General features: G+C 39.9%; 1 long non-coding RNA gene across 1 annotated transcript; it reads left to right on the top strand.

Moving 5' to 3' along the window:
- Positions 1 to 15,530: 15,530 nt before the first annotated feature.
- LOC111880207 (uncharacterized) lies at positions 15,531 to 17,017 on the top strand. Its single transcript, XR_002846400.3, has 4 exons — positions 15,531 to 15,868; positions 15,976 to 16,036; positions 16,239 to 16,668; positions 16,821 to 17,017. It is a non-coding gene; the product is annotated as an uncharacterized LOC111880207 (long non-coding RNA).
- Positions 17,018 to 17,300: the final 283 nt, after the last annotated feature.

Here is a 17,300-nt window from a genome sequence, read left to right as displayed (position 1 = left end):
ATTGTTTAGGCCAATTCGATTGATACCAATCATTGCTCTAATACCAATGGTAAGTCCCAAAACACTTAGATCGATACGATATCAATCAAACCATCTAAAGAATGTGGAATATAAATCAGATAGTGATTCAAGAACACACAAATAACTCTTAATGCACACGATTTATTAGTTGAAATCATCTGGTACACCAAGAACTTATTCACTGCCGAATATAATAATGATCAACAACTATTTCTCCTAAATAGCTGAAAAACTATTTATACTAACCTAGTATAAAGCCTTAACAGGCCCAAGCGCATGCTGACCGAAATCACCATTAAGCCCACCTAAATCACATGGTGAATTCTGTCCAAGTACCACCGAGATCATAGTGATTTCGGTTCTAAACCGAGAACTCTAAAAGCCTTGAGAAGCGAAGTATAAACCACAAATTTATGTCCTAACAAATCTAGAAGAATTAATTGATCCTGAACAAGATTATAATAGATTTCAAACTCATGTTTACAATTATTAAAACCATAAATATTATATAGTAAAGGATATTTTGAAAATACTACCCGATTTTATAAAAATAGTTATTAAACCACTATTTAGTGCATAAAATACCAAGTTAAAATATTAAATATAATCTCCGAAGAAGGACAAAATATTTTAAAACAAAGAAATTTTAAATTTATCCACCTAGGAATAATAGTTATATAAATAAAAGGATTAATGAGAAAAAAGGTTGTAAAGTTCTTATTACCTTATTTGACAACAACATTAATAATATATTGAAAAGTATGATTGCTAGCACATAAGTAGATATGAATAGTAATAGAGCAATAATATATTGTAGCACAGATTTTTTAATAATTATCAAAGATTTTATAAATATATAAAATTATGAATCCAAAAAAAGGATACGAAGAAGTTAAATTTAGAGATAAATTACTAATAACTTCAGGAATTTTAGGAAGATGTTCACCCACTTCTACTACAAAATACAAAATCTTTACAGATAAGGTAGTAAATTTAATAAGTAGTCAATGAATTAAAATGGTAAAACCTAAAGAAATTTCCACAGAAACTCTTGTTGGCTAAGAATGGGATATTAGTAAATTTGTTCCTGATACTTCACCTGCTATAGTACCAGATGAAGCAGTAACATATACAAATAGGCTAGGAAAAACAAGTTTAAGATTTTCCAGTTACAACTCTATCCCTAATCAAGAATTTGAAGAAATAGAAACACAAACTAATTTTATCAATATAGAAATACCAAAAGAAAAACTATATTCCCAAATGAAATAAAAATTAAATTAAACAAAGAACTTCTTCAGATAGAAGATCAAATGTTTTTAAATAAACAAATAAGTGAAAATGAATATTTAGAATATGAAAATATAGGAAACATTGTTTTAAAATAAAATAATATAATAGAAGAAGAATTAAGATGTTACAATAATAGATCAGTTATCAAAAAGAATTAGCAGATATAGATACAGAAGAGGCTAGTAATAGTTATTTTTCATCAAGACACACTCTTTTTAATAAATATGAAATAAAAGAAATTTTTAATAATTTTGTCTTTCCATCAAGAACACCTTATATTAAATATAACAATCCAACAAAATATTTTGCATATGTAGCAAAAGGGGCAGAAAGACCCCTAGAACAAACAATAATGTTTCAAGCAGACCATAAAGGATATATTTTAAATCTAACAGCAAATGATCCCCAAACATTGACAAATGTGATAGATGTTTGGAAGAGTGCTCTAATAGGAAATTAATATAGAAATTTTCAAGAATTAGAATTAGAAAAAATGTATAAGTATTTAGAAACATTTTTTAGGAGAAAGTGTAAAACCAATATGGGAAGCTTATAAAAATGAACAAACAGAAGAATATATAAAATTAAGAAATTAGGATGTAATACTTATAATTTTGTTAACAAAATACATGCTTTAATAATTGGAGCAAATCCAAATTCAGGACATGTAGAAGTCAAGAAAAAAGGCTATGCGAGACTTAGAACAATTAAGTTTAAAAAATTGGACTATTGGCTTATATGTTAAAATTTTTATAAATCATTATGTTTATCTAACTATCATTACAAGAAACACTTTTAACAAAGAAATAGGAGAAAAATTATTTCATAAATTACCTGGACTCTTAAGACTAAAAATTCATACAAAATGGAATCAATTACCAGAAGTAAAAAATAATCCATCTAATTTATGGACTATAACACAACTACTTTATAATAAAAATATTAGATGAAAAATGCATATATTTATAATTACAAAAACAACTAAAACAGACTAATTACGAATTTTGTAGTGAAATATATATACCCTAAACTTATACATTAAGAAATAAACCACATAAAAGTAATAACAATGTAAAGTACAAGAAAAGTTTTATTTCTTGTTCTTTCTATAACTATCAAGTTTCTTATAACTTCTAATTTTAATAATTCTGAAATGTCTAATTTGAAATCATATATATCTTCGTTAGTTGGTTCTATATTTTTAGTTCTGATTATATACTCTGGATTTTTAATTTTTACTTCACATACTATTTTATCATTCTCCCAATATTTTAAAACAATTTCTCCTATTATTTCCATTTTTTTCTAGTTTTGAAATCAATTCATCTATTTCCTTTTCGGTTACTAAAGTTGTATAAGCTTGCTCTGTATTTATGAAATTTTAATCATCTTCTATAAAATCATCTATTTCACTATTTATTTCTTCTATATTTGTTACATCTTTGCTTTCTTCTATTATCTAACATTCATTTTCTTCTTTACATTTATAGGTTGACTCTATTTTTGGAGCACCTGGTTTCTGGTATGTAAAGTTTATCTAAGTAATTTGCAATTTTTTTTTGCCTTGGACTCGGTGAGTTGCAGGCCCGACTCGCCGAGTAGAGACGGGAGTTGGAACACGTTTAAGTTGGCGACTCGATGAATCCATATTCTGGACTCGGCGAGTCCCCGCAGTCTGATGAAACCCTAATTCCAAGGGTTTGCACCCTATTTAAACCAACCTTATGCACCCCAAGCTCGCCCCTCCCCCCTTCACCCTCAGAGCTCCCTATATCGTCCAAACCTTATTCCTTGTGAGATTGAAGTGCTTTGGTGTGTTTTCTTGAAGACTTTGAGAGAAAAAGGAGAGTAGATCAAGAAGAGGAGAAGGAGGCTAGACATCTTGGTGCTATTTCAGTGATTCCTTGAGGTATAACTCAGTTTCCCCCTGTTTTCATGCTTATAGTCCCTTAGAGCTCCATTAAAGTCCTTCTTGAGCCATTTCCAAGCTTGGGTATGATTTAGGGTCCGTAATAAGCTGATTAACCTTTAGATCTAGGCATGATTGAGTTAGGCATTGACTTGACGAGTTTTCCTTCTTGAGCCATTTGCATGTGAAAGACTCGGCGAGTCGTTCATCGGACTCGGGGAGTCGAGTCGCGAGTCACCGAGTTTTCCCCCTCTTTGTGTTTGTTGGGTGGAGTAGTGAGTCATGGGGTGTGACTCAGTGGGTCGGAACCCAGACTCACTCATGAAGGAACTCGGCGAGTCAATGCCCTGACTCGGCGAGTTCAAGACAAGCTTCTTACCTCAAGAACAGACTCGGTGAGTTGTTCATACAACTCGGCGAGTCTCAGCATAGAATGTTCTTCGGATGAAGATGAACTCGATGAGTTGTTCATACAACTCGGCGAGTAGGATGAAGGACTATTGGACATCGGTTTAGAAGGAAAACTCGTCAAGTCAATGCCTAACTCGACGGGTAGAGACGAGATTATGGTCAATCGAATGAATAGGGACTCGATGAGTTGGCGAGCCAACTCGGCGAGTCGGGTCAACTGGAAGTTGACTTTGACTTTGACTCTTGGTTTGGTTAGGGGTAAATGGTCGTTTTACCCTGAGGTCGGTTAGCAGTATTTGACTGAGTGTTTTGTGGGAATTATAGCCGGAGGATTTCCGGGACAGCAGCAGAAGAAGACAATTAGTTCCCACGCAGATCAGCAGCTACTTCGAGGTGAGTTACCTTCCAGTAGCGGTGGGTCTACGGCCACAATGTCGGCCCACCAGAGTTGTATGTTAGATGATTGTCTTTGTGATGTCATCTAGGTTTGTTACTACCTGATATGTTTATACGCTGGCATGATATGTATATGTGATAGTAGTAGAGTTCGGTTGTTAGGACCGAAGGGTAGGTCAGACACCCTAGATATGTCTGACAGTATGCGATGATATGTTTATATGCTGGCATGATATATTATATGTGATAGAATGAATAGGGACTCGATGAGTTGGCGAGCCAACTCGGCGAGTCGGGTCAACTGGAAGTTGACTTTGACTTTGACTCTTGGTTTGGTTAGGGGTAAATGGTCGTTTTACCCTGAGGTCGGTTAGCAGTATTTGACTGAGTGTTTTGTGGGAATTATAGCCGGAGGATTTCCGGGACAGCAGCAGAAGAAGACAATTAGTTCCCACGCAGATCAGCAGCTACTTCGAGGTGAGTTACCTTCCAGTAGCGGTGGGTCTACGGCCACAATGTCGGCCCACCAGAGTTGTATGTTAGATGATTGTCTTTGTGATGTCATCTAGGTTTGTTACTACCTGATATGTTTATACGCTGGCATGATATGTATATGTGATAGTAGTAGAGTTCGGTTGTTAGGACCGAAGGGTAGGTCAGACACCCTAGATATGTCTGACAGTATGCGATGATATGTTTATATGCTGGCATGATATATTATATGTGATAGTGGTAGTAGGAGGGGAATAGTTCCCAAGTTCGGTCGTTAGGACCCAAGGGTAGATCGGACGCCCCATATATGTCTGATAATATGTTATGTTATGATATATGTGATAGTAGCAGTAGGGGGTGAAATAGTCTCTGAGGATCGGTTGTTAGGACCGATGGGTAGTCAGCACCCCAGAATGGCTTGACATGGGTAGTCAGCACCGCAGAACGGCTTGACACGGGTAGGTCGGCACCCTATAATGGTTGTACTGGGTAGGTCGGGCACCCCAAAATTGCCCGGCAGTATGTATGATATGTGATCGCATGGTATGTGGTATGATGGGGGAACTCACTAAGCTTCGTTCTAACAGTTTTCGGTTTTGGTTTCAAGTACCTCTTCTTTGAAGGGGAAGGAGTTGGCGCGGTAGCAGCACATCACATACACGCTTTGTATTTCGCATTATGAGATCTTCCTGGGGATTTCTACTCTGGCATTATTATGTTTTATAAACTGGTTCTCAGACACGCGACATCTTTTATGAAATGATATGATCGGTGAATGTTTTATTTCTAACGTTTTGCTAAGTATATGTTTTGAAAATTAAAATTTTGGCTCGTATTTTTGGGATGTTACAAGTTGGTATCAGAGCCCTGGTTTGAGGGATTCGGACACACCTTCGGGGGCGTCTGAACTCAAATCAAGGGATTAAAAGATTTTAAAGAAGAAAATATTTTCTAAAAAGATAAGTAAAGAATTTTAAGAAGGAACAAAGTGTGTGATGTGCGCGACTGCCGAGCTCAAGTAAGTATTCCCCAAAGTACCCATACAAGGTTATGTTATGTTTATCGGTTTCAGTAGAACATCATGCTAGAATAGGACTAAGGATCTAGGAGTGATGCCTTATGTGCCTGCTTTATGTGCTTCAATGTATGAAAAACTGCATGCTATAATTGAGTAGACAGTAGTAGCATAGCCTGGTTAGGTTATGCCTAATAGTATGAGTTTAACATTGTATGCTAGTTCAGCTTCTCTCTATGAGGATGGATTTGCTCGACATTGTTCCCTTTTGTCTGAATGTTGCTTGCTTTGTGCTTTGTGGGACTCTGAGTGATGGGAGTTAGACATTAGGTGAATACGTCACGTCACATGTGATCAGGGTTGAATAATCTTAGAGTGATGGATTTGGCCCTATTCCGCAGCTATTGTCTGAGTCTAACCGTTGTAGAGCTGAGTCTATTACTCGAAGGATTATCTGAGCCTCACCACATGTGATGGTATTCAGGTAATGGCTAATTGGCATTACACAGAGGCCTTCAGCAGCTGAGGATCGGGTAGGGTGGAGTTAGAGATTTCCCTAGGGCAAGCCTAGGATGAGTATAGCAGTGATCGGTGGTAGTGAAAGGGATCTGGTGGAGTCAAGGCAGTCCTTGAAGAAGGTACAGATAGATGTGGAAGGTAGTATGGGCCCGTACTACTGAAAGCAGAGGATCCGTACCCGAACCGAGGAAGGCCAAGATGAAACCAGGGAACTTGTGGTTGGTGTGATCCCTCCAGAGGTATCAGTATCACTAACGATTATTATTTATGTATTTCAGATAGTGGTACTACACTCGAGGCCAGCAGTTGGCAGTTCAGGAGAGGGACCGGGTTCGGGATCAGGTTCCGAGCCAGTAGATGAGGGGCTACGCGAGTTCATCGCGTTAGAGATCACCAGAGGCATCCTTGAGTCGACCCCCATTATCTTCGGGTCGATCAAGGAAGGGATAGTCGAGTTGATGGAGGATCGCCTCATGGCATTCAGGAGCGACATGGCATCTGGCCAGTCGGAATCTCGCACACTGTCCTTCAAGGACTTCAGGGGTAGTGGTGCGCCGGATTTTCACGGGGCGAAGGACCCCATTGCTGCTAGGCGATGGATTGCAGACATTGAGTCTGCACAGTTGACTAGCTTCTACCCTGAGGGGTCGAAGGTGAGATTTGCAGCTGGATGTCTGATAGATCGAGCTAGGGATTGGTAGGAGTCCATTGGTGACTCGTTGGGAGCCTCGGCTGTCGAGGCTATAACCTGGTCGGACTTCGTGACCAGGTTTAGGGTAGAGTTTGCGCCGGCTGTCAAGCTTCAGCAGCTGGCCAGGGAGTTCTTGGATATGAGGCAGACGACAGAGACTGTGGCAGAGATCACCGCCAATTTTTGGGAGAGGGCACTGTTGGTGCCCTAGTATGCGGGTGACGAGGACATGAGGAGGACCCGCTACCATGACATGCTCCGAGCTGATATTCGAGAGCATGTTAGTTTTTCAGCTTGCCCTACCTTGGACTCTATGATTGCTAGGGCGAGGGAGAGGGAGATAGATCTGGAGCACATCCGGAAGAGGAAGACAAAGGAGGGACAGGCAGGAGGGGCTTTGGGGAAGAAGCCCAAGGAACCAGATGGTAGGCTGAAAGGCCAGTCAGGACCGAGCCGCTGCAAGAAATGCGGCAGGCCTCATGAGGGGGCATGTAGGCTGGGATCGTCGGGCTGCTATAAGTGCGGAAAGACGGGGCATTTCAGCAGGGATTGTACCACCCCTGCACCTGTGATACAGACGTCTGAGTTGCTGTGTTTCCACTGCAACCAGAGGGGCCACAAGAAGGCCAATTGCCCCCAGTTGACAGCATCAACGTCGGTTAAGGCGCCAGCTCCAGCTACCCTGCGGATTACAGATGGCCGGCAGGGTAAGGCAAAGGCTTCAGTGGTGAGGAGTCGGGGGTTTCGGCTGACTACCGAGGAGGCACGCGTCGCACCCGATGTGGTGGCGGGTATGATTCTTTCCCTCTATTTTATTTTTATGATGTTATGATATTGATATGTGCTCTGTGTATATGCGTTAGGATCATTCCATGTGAACGGTATCCCTGTTCAGGTGTTGTTTGACTCGGGTGCCACCCGGTCGTTTGTTTCCCTTGCGCTTAGCAAGAGGTTTACTAAGTCTTGGGGCATGTTGGATTGCCCTTTAGAGGTAGAGATTGTCGATGATCGATCGGTGCGAGCGTCGGCAGTATTCAGGGATTGTGTTCTAAGGATATTTGAGGAGCGCTATTTTGTGGATTTGGTTCCCATCCCATTGCGAGGGAACAAGGTGATTATAGGCATGGATTGGTTGAGCCCTAATGGGGAGGTGATAGATTGTGCACAACAACTAGTGCGGATCAGGACCCCAAGTGGGAGAGAGTTGGTGATCCACGGCGAGAGGCCACAACATGGACCCACAGTATGTTCAGCAGCGAGAGCTAGGCGCTACCTTCAGCAGGGTTGCGTGGGATATGTCGCGTACGTTATGGATACCCGGGAGACAGGTAAGACGACGGTGAGCGAGGTTCTAGTGGTGCGAGACTACACTGACATGTTCCCAGAGGAGCTTCCTGGAATACCTCCGGAGCATCAGGTAGAGTTCAGGATCGACCTAGTTCCTGGTGCGGCTCCGATAGCCAGGGCACCCTATCGGTTGGCTCCTCCCGAGATGCAGGAGTTGTCTACGCAGCTGCAGGAGCTGCTAGACAAGGGATTTATTCAACCGAGCAGTTCACCCTAGGGAGCCCCGATCCTGTTCGTGAAGAAGAAGGACGGGTCGCATCGGATGTGTATAGATTATCGGGAGCTGAATAAGGTAACGGTGAAGAACCGTTACCCAGTCTCGAGGATTGATGACCTCTTTGATCAGTTACAGGGAGCATCTTGGTTCTCCAAGATCGATTTGCGTTCAGGTTATCATCAGATGAGGGTCAGAGAGGAGGATGTACAAAAGACCGCTTTTCGGACGCGATATGGCCATTATGAGTTCGTGGTGATGCCGTTTGGGCTCACCAATGCTCCTGCCGCGTTCATGGACCTCATGAACCGCGTGTGTAGACCGATGCTGGATCGGTCTGTGATAGTTTTCATTGATGGCATCTTGGTTTATTCCAAGACGCAGGAGGAGCACGAGGAGCATCTGAGAGAGGTTTTGGAGACCTTGAGGAGGAAGAACTTGTACGCCAAGTTCTCCAAATGTGAGTTTTGGTTGCGCGAGGTGCAGTTTCTTAGGCACCTCGTCAACCAGAACGAGATTTCAGTAGACCCGACCAAGGTGAAGGCCATGATGAGATGGGAGGTTCTGAAGTCTCCATCGGAGATTCGGAGTTTCCTAGGACTAGCAGGCTACTATCGGAGATTCATTCAGGATTTCTCCAAGATAGCCGTACCCCTGACCCGGTTGACCAGGAAAGCCGTGGTCTTTCGATGGGGGCCTGAAAAGCAGGCAACGTTCGAGATTCTGAGGCGGAGATTGTGCGAGGCGCCAATCTTAGCCCTGCCCGAGGGCGTAGTGGATTTTGTGGTATAATGTGATGCGTATATCTCAGGATTAGGCGCAGTATTGATGCAGAGGGGGCATGTTATCGCTTATGCCTCGAGGCAGCTGAAGCCTCACGAGGCAAACTACCCGACGCATGATTTAGAGTTGGGGGCAGTGGCCTTCGCCATCAAGATTTTGTGGCATTACCTCTACGGGGTTCGATGTACCATTTACACGGACCACAAGAGTTTGAGGTACCTCATGGATCAGCCAAATCTGAACATGAGGCAGCATCGGTGGTTGGATGTGGTGAAGGATTATGATTGCGAGATCCTTTATCACCCGGGGAAGGCCAATGTGGTGGCCGATGCGCTTAGCCGTAAGGCGGCACCGATCAGGGATGTGTGTATGAGGATGACGGTGGTGACTCCACTGTTAGAACAGATTCGGGAAGCTCAGCAGGAGGCTATGAAGGAGGAACATCGGAAGAGCGAGCGAATAGTGGGTCAAGTCACCTCCTTCGATTATGATAGCCGAGGATTATTGACACTACACCGTAGGGTGTGGGTACCGTATCACGGAGGCGTGCGCCAGGTCTTGATGGGGGAGGCGCACAAATCCCGATTCGCTATTCATCCAGGGGCAACGAAGATGTATAGGGATCTTCGTCTAGACTATTGGTGGCCCTGCATGAAGCAAGATATGGCTTGGTACGTCGAACGGTGTTTGACCTGTAGGAAGGTTAAGGCCGAGCATCAGAGACCGCACGACAAGATGCAGTCGTTGGATATCCCGTTGTGCAAATGGGAAGATATTACGATGGATTTTATCACAAAGCTTCCCCGGACTGCGTGAGGGGTAGATTCGATTTAGGTCATCGTGGATCGACTGACCAAGAGCGCCCATTTTATTCCGATCCAGGAGAGTATCTCGGCCGAAAATTTGGTCGATATCTATATCAGGGAGATAGTGGCGCAGAACGGGGTGCCAGTGTCAGTGATATCAGACCAAGATGTGCGGTTCACTTCCAGGTTTTGGAAGAAGTTTCATGATGAGTTGGGCACTCGTCTGCATTTTAGCATCGCCTTGCACCCACAGACGGATGGTCAGAGCGAGCGGACCATCCAGACTTTGGAGGATATGTTGCGGGCATGCGTGCTAGACTTTGGTGGTAGCTGGGACACCTATCTTCCCTTGGCTGAGTTCTCGTACAACAACAGCTACCACGCGAGTATTGACCGTCCCCCATTCGAGATGTTGTATGGACGGAGGTGCAGGACCCCGATATGTTGGGGTGAAGTTGGCCAGAGGGTCATGGGGAGCACAGAGGTGGTGCTCAAGACAACCGACAAAATCCAGCAGGTTCGAAGCAGGCTTCAGACTGCGCAGAGTCGGCAGAAAAGTTACGCCGACAAGCGCCGATCAGACCTGGAGTTTCATGTAGAGTATATGGTTCTCCTGAAGGTGTCGCCTTGGAAGGGCGTCATTCGATTCAGGAAGTGAGGCAAGTTGGGCTCGAGATACATTGGTCCGTTCAGGGTTGTAGCCCGGGTGGGAAGGTGGCATATAGGTTGGATCTGCCAGCCGAGCTCAGTCAGATCCACAACACCTTCCATGTCTCCCAGCTGCGGAAGTGCCTAGTGGATGATTCAGCGGTGGTGCCGTTAGAGGATATCCAGGTTGATGATAGCCTAAATTACATTGAGCACCCAGTCGCAATCCTCGACCGGAAGTCGAAGGATCTGAGGAACAAGATGGTGGAATTAGTGAAGGTGCAATGGCAGCACCGAAAGGGTTTAGAGTGGACTTGCGAGCCGGTGGAAGAGATGATGGAGCATTACCCCGAGTTGTTTCAGGATCGAGCAGCAGAATTCGAAGACGAAGTCTGAAAAAAGTGGGGGAGATTTGTAGCACCTGGTTCCTGGTATGTAAAGTTTATCTAAGTAATTTGCATTTTTTTTTGCCGTGGACTCGGCGGGTTGCAGGCCCGACTCGCCGAGTAGAGACGGGAGTTGGAACACGTTTAAGTTGGCGACTCGAAGAGTCCATATTCTGGACTCGGCGAGTCCCCGCTGTCTGATGAAACCCTAATTCCAAGGGTTTGCACCCTATTTAAACCAACCTTATGCGCCCCAAGCTCGCCCCCCCCCCCTTCACCCTCAGAGCTCCCTATATCGTCCAAACCTTGTTCCTTGTGAGATTGAAGTGCTTTGGTGTGTTTTCTTAAAGACTTTGAGAGAAAAAGGAGAGTAGATCAAGAAGAGGAGAAGGAGGCTAGACATCTTGGTTCTATTTCAGTGTTTCCTTGAGGTATAACTCAGTTTCCCCCTGTTTTCATGCTTATAGTCCCTTAGAGCTCCATTAAAGTCCTTCTTGATCCATTTCCAAGCTTGGGTATGATTTAGGGTCCGTAATAAGCTGATTAACCTTTAGATCTAGCCATGATTGAGCTCTAGGAGCTCGGATCCACTGCCTTTATGAAGCCATATTGCATGAAAGCCCTAGATCTACTCTTTTAATGCATTTTGAGCCCTAAAACCTTCATTGGTGTTTATTTACATGTAAAGTTGGAAACTTTACGTGTTAATCAAGCCCTAAGAACCTATATCTATGTAGGGCATGAGCTGGATTCAAGCAAAATCGAGTAAATAGTATTTGCATGTGAAAGACTCAACGAGTCGTTCATCGGACTCGGCGAGTTGAGTTGCGAGTCCGCGAGTTTTCCCCCTTTTTGTGTTTGTTAGGTGGAGTAGTGAGTCATGGGGTGTAACTCAGTGGGTCGGAACCCAGACTTACTCATGAAGGAACTCGGAGAGTTCAAGACAAGCTTCTTGCCTCAAGAACAGACTCGGTGAGTTGTTCATGCAACTCGGCGAGTCTCAGCATAGAATGTTATTCGGATGAAGATGAACTCGATGAGTTGTTCATACAACTCGGCGAGTAGGATGAAGGACTATTGGACATCGCTTTAGAAGGAAAACTCGTCAAGTCAATGCCTAACTCGACGGGTAGAGACGGGATTATGGTCAATCGAATGAATAGGGACTCGATGAGTTGGCGAGCCAACTCGGCGAGTCGGGTCAACTGGAAGTTGACTTTGACTTTGACTCTTGGTTTGGTTAGGGGTAAATGGTCGTTTTACCCTGAGGTCGGTTAGCAGTATTTGACTGAGTGTTTTGTGGGAATTATAGCCGGAGGATTTCCAGGGCAGCAGCAGAAGAAGACAGTCAGTTCCCACGCAGATCAGCAGCTACTTCGAGGTGAGTTACCTTCTAGTAGCGGTGGGTCTACGGCCACAATGTCGGCCCACCAGTAGGAGTTGTATGTTAGATGATTGTCTTTGTGATGTCATCTAGGTTTGTTACTACCTGATATGTTTATACGCTGGCATGATATGTATATGTGATAGTAGTAGAGTTCGGTTGTTAGGACCGAAGGGTAGGTTAGACACCCTAGATATGTCTGACAGTATGCAATGATATGTTTATATGCTGGCATGATATATTATATGTGATAGTGGTAGTAGGAGGGGAATAGTTCCCAAGTTCGGTCGTTAGGACCGAAGGGTAGATCGGACACCCCATATATGTCTGATAATATGTTATGTTATGATATATGTGATAGTAGCAGTAGGGGGTGAAATAGTCTCTGAGGATCGGTTGTTAGGACCGATGGGTAGTCAGCACCCCAGAATGGCTTGACATGGGTAGTCAGCACCCCAGAACGGCTTGACACAGGTAGGTCGGCACCCTATAATGGTTGTACTGGGTAGGTCAGGCACCCCAAAATTGCCCGGCAGTATGTATGATATGTGATTGCATGGTATGTGGTATGATGGGGGAACTCACTAAGCTTCGTTCTAACAGTTTTCAGTTTTGGTTTCAGGTACCTCTTCTTCGAAGGGGAAGGAGCTGGCGCGGTAGCGGCACATCACATACACGCTTTGTATTCCGCATTATGAGATCTTACTGGGGGTTTGTACTCTGCATTATTATGTTTTATAAACTGGTTCTCAGACACGCGACATCTTTTATGAAATGATGTCATCGGTGAATGTTTTATTTTTAACGTTTTGCTAAGTATATGTTTTGAAAATGAAATTTTTGGCTCGTATTTTTGGGATGTTACAATTTTATTAGTCTCTCCATATTCAATTCGAGGAGGAAAATATGTAGTTGTAATAGGGGCAAGAAGAGAATTGTTTTGAAAAAGAAGATAATCTTTTGAAATTATCAGAGCACCATGGTCTTTCAAAACAAACTTAAACTAATAAAAAAATCAATGTTTCTTAGGTTTTGTTTATTAACCCATGTCTTGGGTGACAAAGTATATACTTTACTATAACCACAATTTGTATCAAAACATATTTTAGATATAGGTTTTAATATATTTTGATAAATATATTCCTCCATCCATTTGTTGGGCTTAAATAGGATCATTAATTTGGGTAACATAACTTTTTGGTAATAAAATTTTATCTATGGTGCAATTAGTACATCATGTATCAACAAAAGCTAAATAGTCTATTATATGTGTATTTATTCTTATTTTACATTTTACTTTTAAAGACGTTAAATTATCTGTATTACATATAGCTTGTGTATAAGAAGGTAATGTATAGTTTTGTTCTACAAGTATGTTTTCTTGAATAATATTTTTTCCTTTGATACTTTTTTCAAACACATCAAATGTTTTCTACATTAATGATAAATTATCTTCTATAACTTCAATTATTTTTCTTAAAATTTTTATTTCTTGTTTTTCAAATTCTATAAAATTTGGTTTTCCAATTTTCTCTTCTGTCTCAATAAGTTTTTTTTTTGTCTCTAAACAGTTTATATAGGCTTCTTAAAAATATGTTTCACATCGGGCTCTTAGATTTTTATGAGGATAAAATTTACAAATAAAAAATGAGATATTATCTTATCCTAAACTCTTTTGCCAATTATGGTTACATTCTTCTATATTCATTAATTCATATCCTTCTTCACTGGTTCAATCTTCATATTTTATATTTTCTGTTAAAAATTCTTTAATGGTATTACATCCTGTACTCTTCTTTTGTACCGGAATGGTTTCATCTATTGAGACTATACTATAATTGATTCATTATCACTAATACTTTCATCTACAGGTGTTAAATCTTCATTTACACATTCTATTAGTATACTATTTTTCTCATGAGTATTTTGTCTTTTTGGAAAAGTTCTAGCTAGATGTTCAGTACTATTGCAAACAAAACAACTAAGTTTGTTTTTATAATTTCTTTCTTGTTTGAATTTCTAAAATGTATTTTTTTCATCTAAATATGGGTTCCTTCAGTTAGATTTTCTTAAATAATATTTCTTTTAGTTAGTTTTCTTCTACTTTACATAATTATTGCTTTTATGTGGTCTGTTTCTTAATCCATAAGTTTGGGGTGTATATATTTCACTATAAAATTGTAATCAATCTGTTTTAGTTGTTTTTGTATTTGTAAATCTATGCATTTTTCTTCTAATATTTTTATTATAAATGGATCTCGTTGTGTTATAGTCCATAAATTAGTTGGATTATTTTTATCCTCTGGAAATTCATTCCATTTTGTATGAATTTCTAGTCCTAAGGGTACATGTAATTTATGAAATAATTCTTTTCCTATTTCTTTGTTACAAGTGTTTCCTGCAATAGTAGTTAGATAAACATAATGATTTACAAATTTTTTTTACATATAAGCTACTAGTCCAATTTTTTAAACTTAATTGTTTTAAGTCTCGCATAGCCTTTTTCTAGACTTTTACATGTCTTGAATTTAGATCTGCTGTAGTTGTTAAAGCAACTATTTTGTTAACAAAATTATAAGGATTACTTCCTAAATTTTTTAATTTTATATGTTCTTCTGTTTGTTCAATTTTATAAGCTTCATATATTGGTTTTACACTTTCTCCTAAAAATGTTTCTAAATATTTATATATTTCTTCTTATTCTAATTCTTGAAAATTTCTATAGTAATTTCCCATTAGAGTACTCTTCCAAACATTTATAACATTTGTCCATGTCTTGGGATCATGTGTTATTAGATTTTAAATATATCATGTCTTGGGATCATGTGTTATTAGATTTTAAATATATCATTTATGGTCTACTTGATACATTATTGGTTGTTCTAGGGGTCTTTCTACCCCTTTTGCTACATATTCAAAGTATTTTGGTGGATTTTTATATTTAGTATAATTTAACTAAAAACTTAAAATAGAATTTTTGTATTTAGTATAAGTTTTATATTTAGTATAATTTTTATATTTACAACGTAAATGTTCAAATATAATTTTTAAAATGTTAGAATATTCTAGTATTCTACTTGAATTGTTAGATATGTTAAAATATTCTAATATTTTACTAGAATTGTTAGAATATTCTAATATTCTATTGGAATTGTTTCAATATTTATAGTCTTTCTAGTAGAATATTTAAATATTCTAACAATAGGATTTTTCCACTGTTTTTTTCTAGATCCCTCCACCACCATTCCTACCATCTCAGACCTTACCTTCTGCTTTACCCCTGTCCTCCACTTCTTTTCTTCCACTAATTTGGACCGTCATTTGGTCGTCTCTGGTGAATCCGACCACATAATGTATTGGCTTCACATAATTCTCTACAAAAATCGAATTGTCGTCATCTCCATATGGAACTACCTCGACTGAAGCACCGTTTCATACTCTCTTATCTCCCATGCCCTAGTTGTTGAGGAAATCACCTCTTCCTTCCTTACTAATTTCGACCCATCAAATTATCTTGCTCTCTCCATCATCTTTGACAAAAGACAGTAACTAGGTATCCCCATCTTTCATTGTTTTCTGATTCCTCCTCTTACCTGTAAACAGTAGGTGTAATAGATTTATATGATATTTGACTTTATTCTTTTATGTACTTCGATCTAGGAAGGATTAGAGAAACATATGTTTCTTTTTCTATCCCCCAACTGCTCGGTATAATGTCAAGGTGAGTTATATTTTAATGTTTTGACTTTTTACCCAATAGATTGAAGATCATTAACCATAGCTGGTATATTCAATGAACAACTGATCATTTGAAGATAATATAAGAGATTGGTGTCATGTTTTATTACTAATTGGAATTTTAATGATTGGATCAACATATGTATTTGATATATGAAAATATGCTCTCACTTGCATATCCATAGGTACATCTGTTGCACGTGGACAGAAACAGAGAAGACGAATATGGGGAGCTACTGATAATGGGGGTGGTGATAAGGTGGCAGACGAGCTTTAGAATTTGGAGGAAAGATCGTTGGATTTTGGGGAATCTAGTTAAGATGTAGGGAATTTTAATGTTATGGCATTCAATGTTCTTTTCAAGATTGTTATTAATAGTTCACATGCTCCATCATCTTTCAATGGATTTAAAAGCAACTGTGACTCATCATGAACCTGTTAGCTCCTATTTTTTCTTCAAAAATGAAAACTGGAATCGTTGTAGTGAACTTGGACCATTTCTTTATCCAATTGTGATAAATTAATAACAATGTTTACTACATCAACCTCCCCTAAGATGAAGGCTTGCTCCCTAACTGTTGGTCACAACTATGATCACCATGATCCAAAACCCAGGTAATTAATGTCATTCTTTAAGTACAACACTTTAATAAGACAAAAAAACATAAAAGTACAATGTTGCAATAAAAAAATGAAAGTATGTTGCTATTTGTCGCATTTAAACCCTAAAAGAAATGTCTAAATTTGGTTGATAACATTTTTTGTAGGAACTGAGGAAACTAGTTCCTGGTCAAAATGAAGTTCGCTTCTTTTATGCCTTCATTTGGTAACTGAATGCTAAAAACAGACTTACAATAATGAAATAATTAATACTTTGAAATTAACATACCTATGGTTAAATCCATTAACTTCTATTTGTTTAAATGTATCATTTTCATATATCTTATGTAACGTCCTAAAAATACTGAGTAAAAGTTTCATTTTTAGTTAGTCAAAATCATTCATTCATCAACCCAAAGGATAGTCAGAGTAAAATTATTCTAGAAAACATCATAGTAAAATCATAAATAGACAATGCGGAATAAATCTCCAGGGAATGAAGTGCGATCAAGTTAGACCCATCCTTTTGAAACCAATATTACCTGAAAACATTTTAAACATAAATTGTAAGCATAAAACTTATTGAGTTCCCCAAAACACCACATATCATACATCATACATCCATATCATACTAAAGCATATAACGG

This window comes from Lactuca sativa, chromosome 3 (genome assembly GCF_002870075.4).
Source record: "Lactuca sativa cultivar Salinas chromosome 3, Lsat_Salinas_v11, whole genome shotgun sequence".
Classification (NCBI taxonomy): Eukaryota; Viridiplantae; Streptophyta; class Magnoliopsida; order Asterales; family Asteraceae; genus Lactuca; species Lactuca sativa.
The sequence above is the reverse complement of the archived record's forward strand: the minus strand, read 5'-3'. Positions and strand labels throughout refer to the sequence as shown.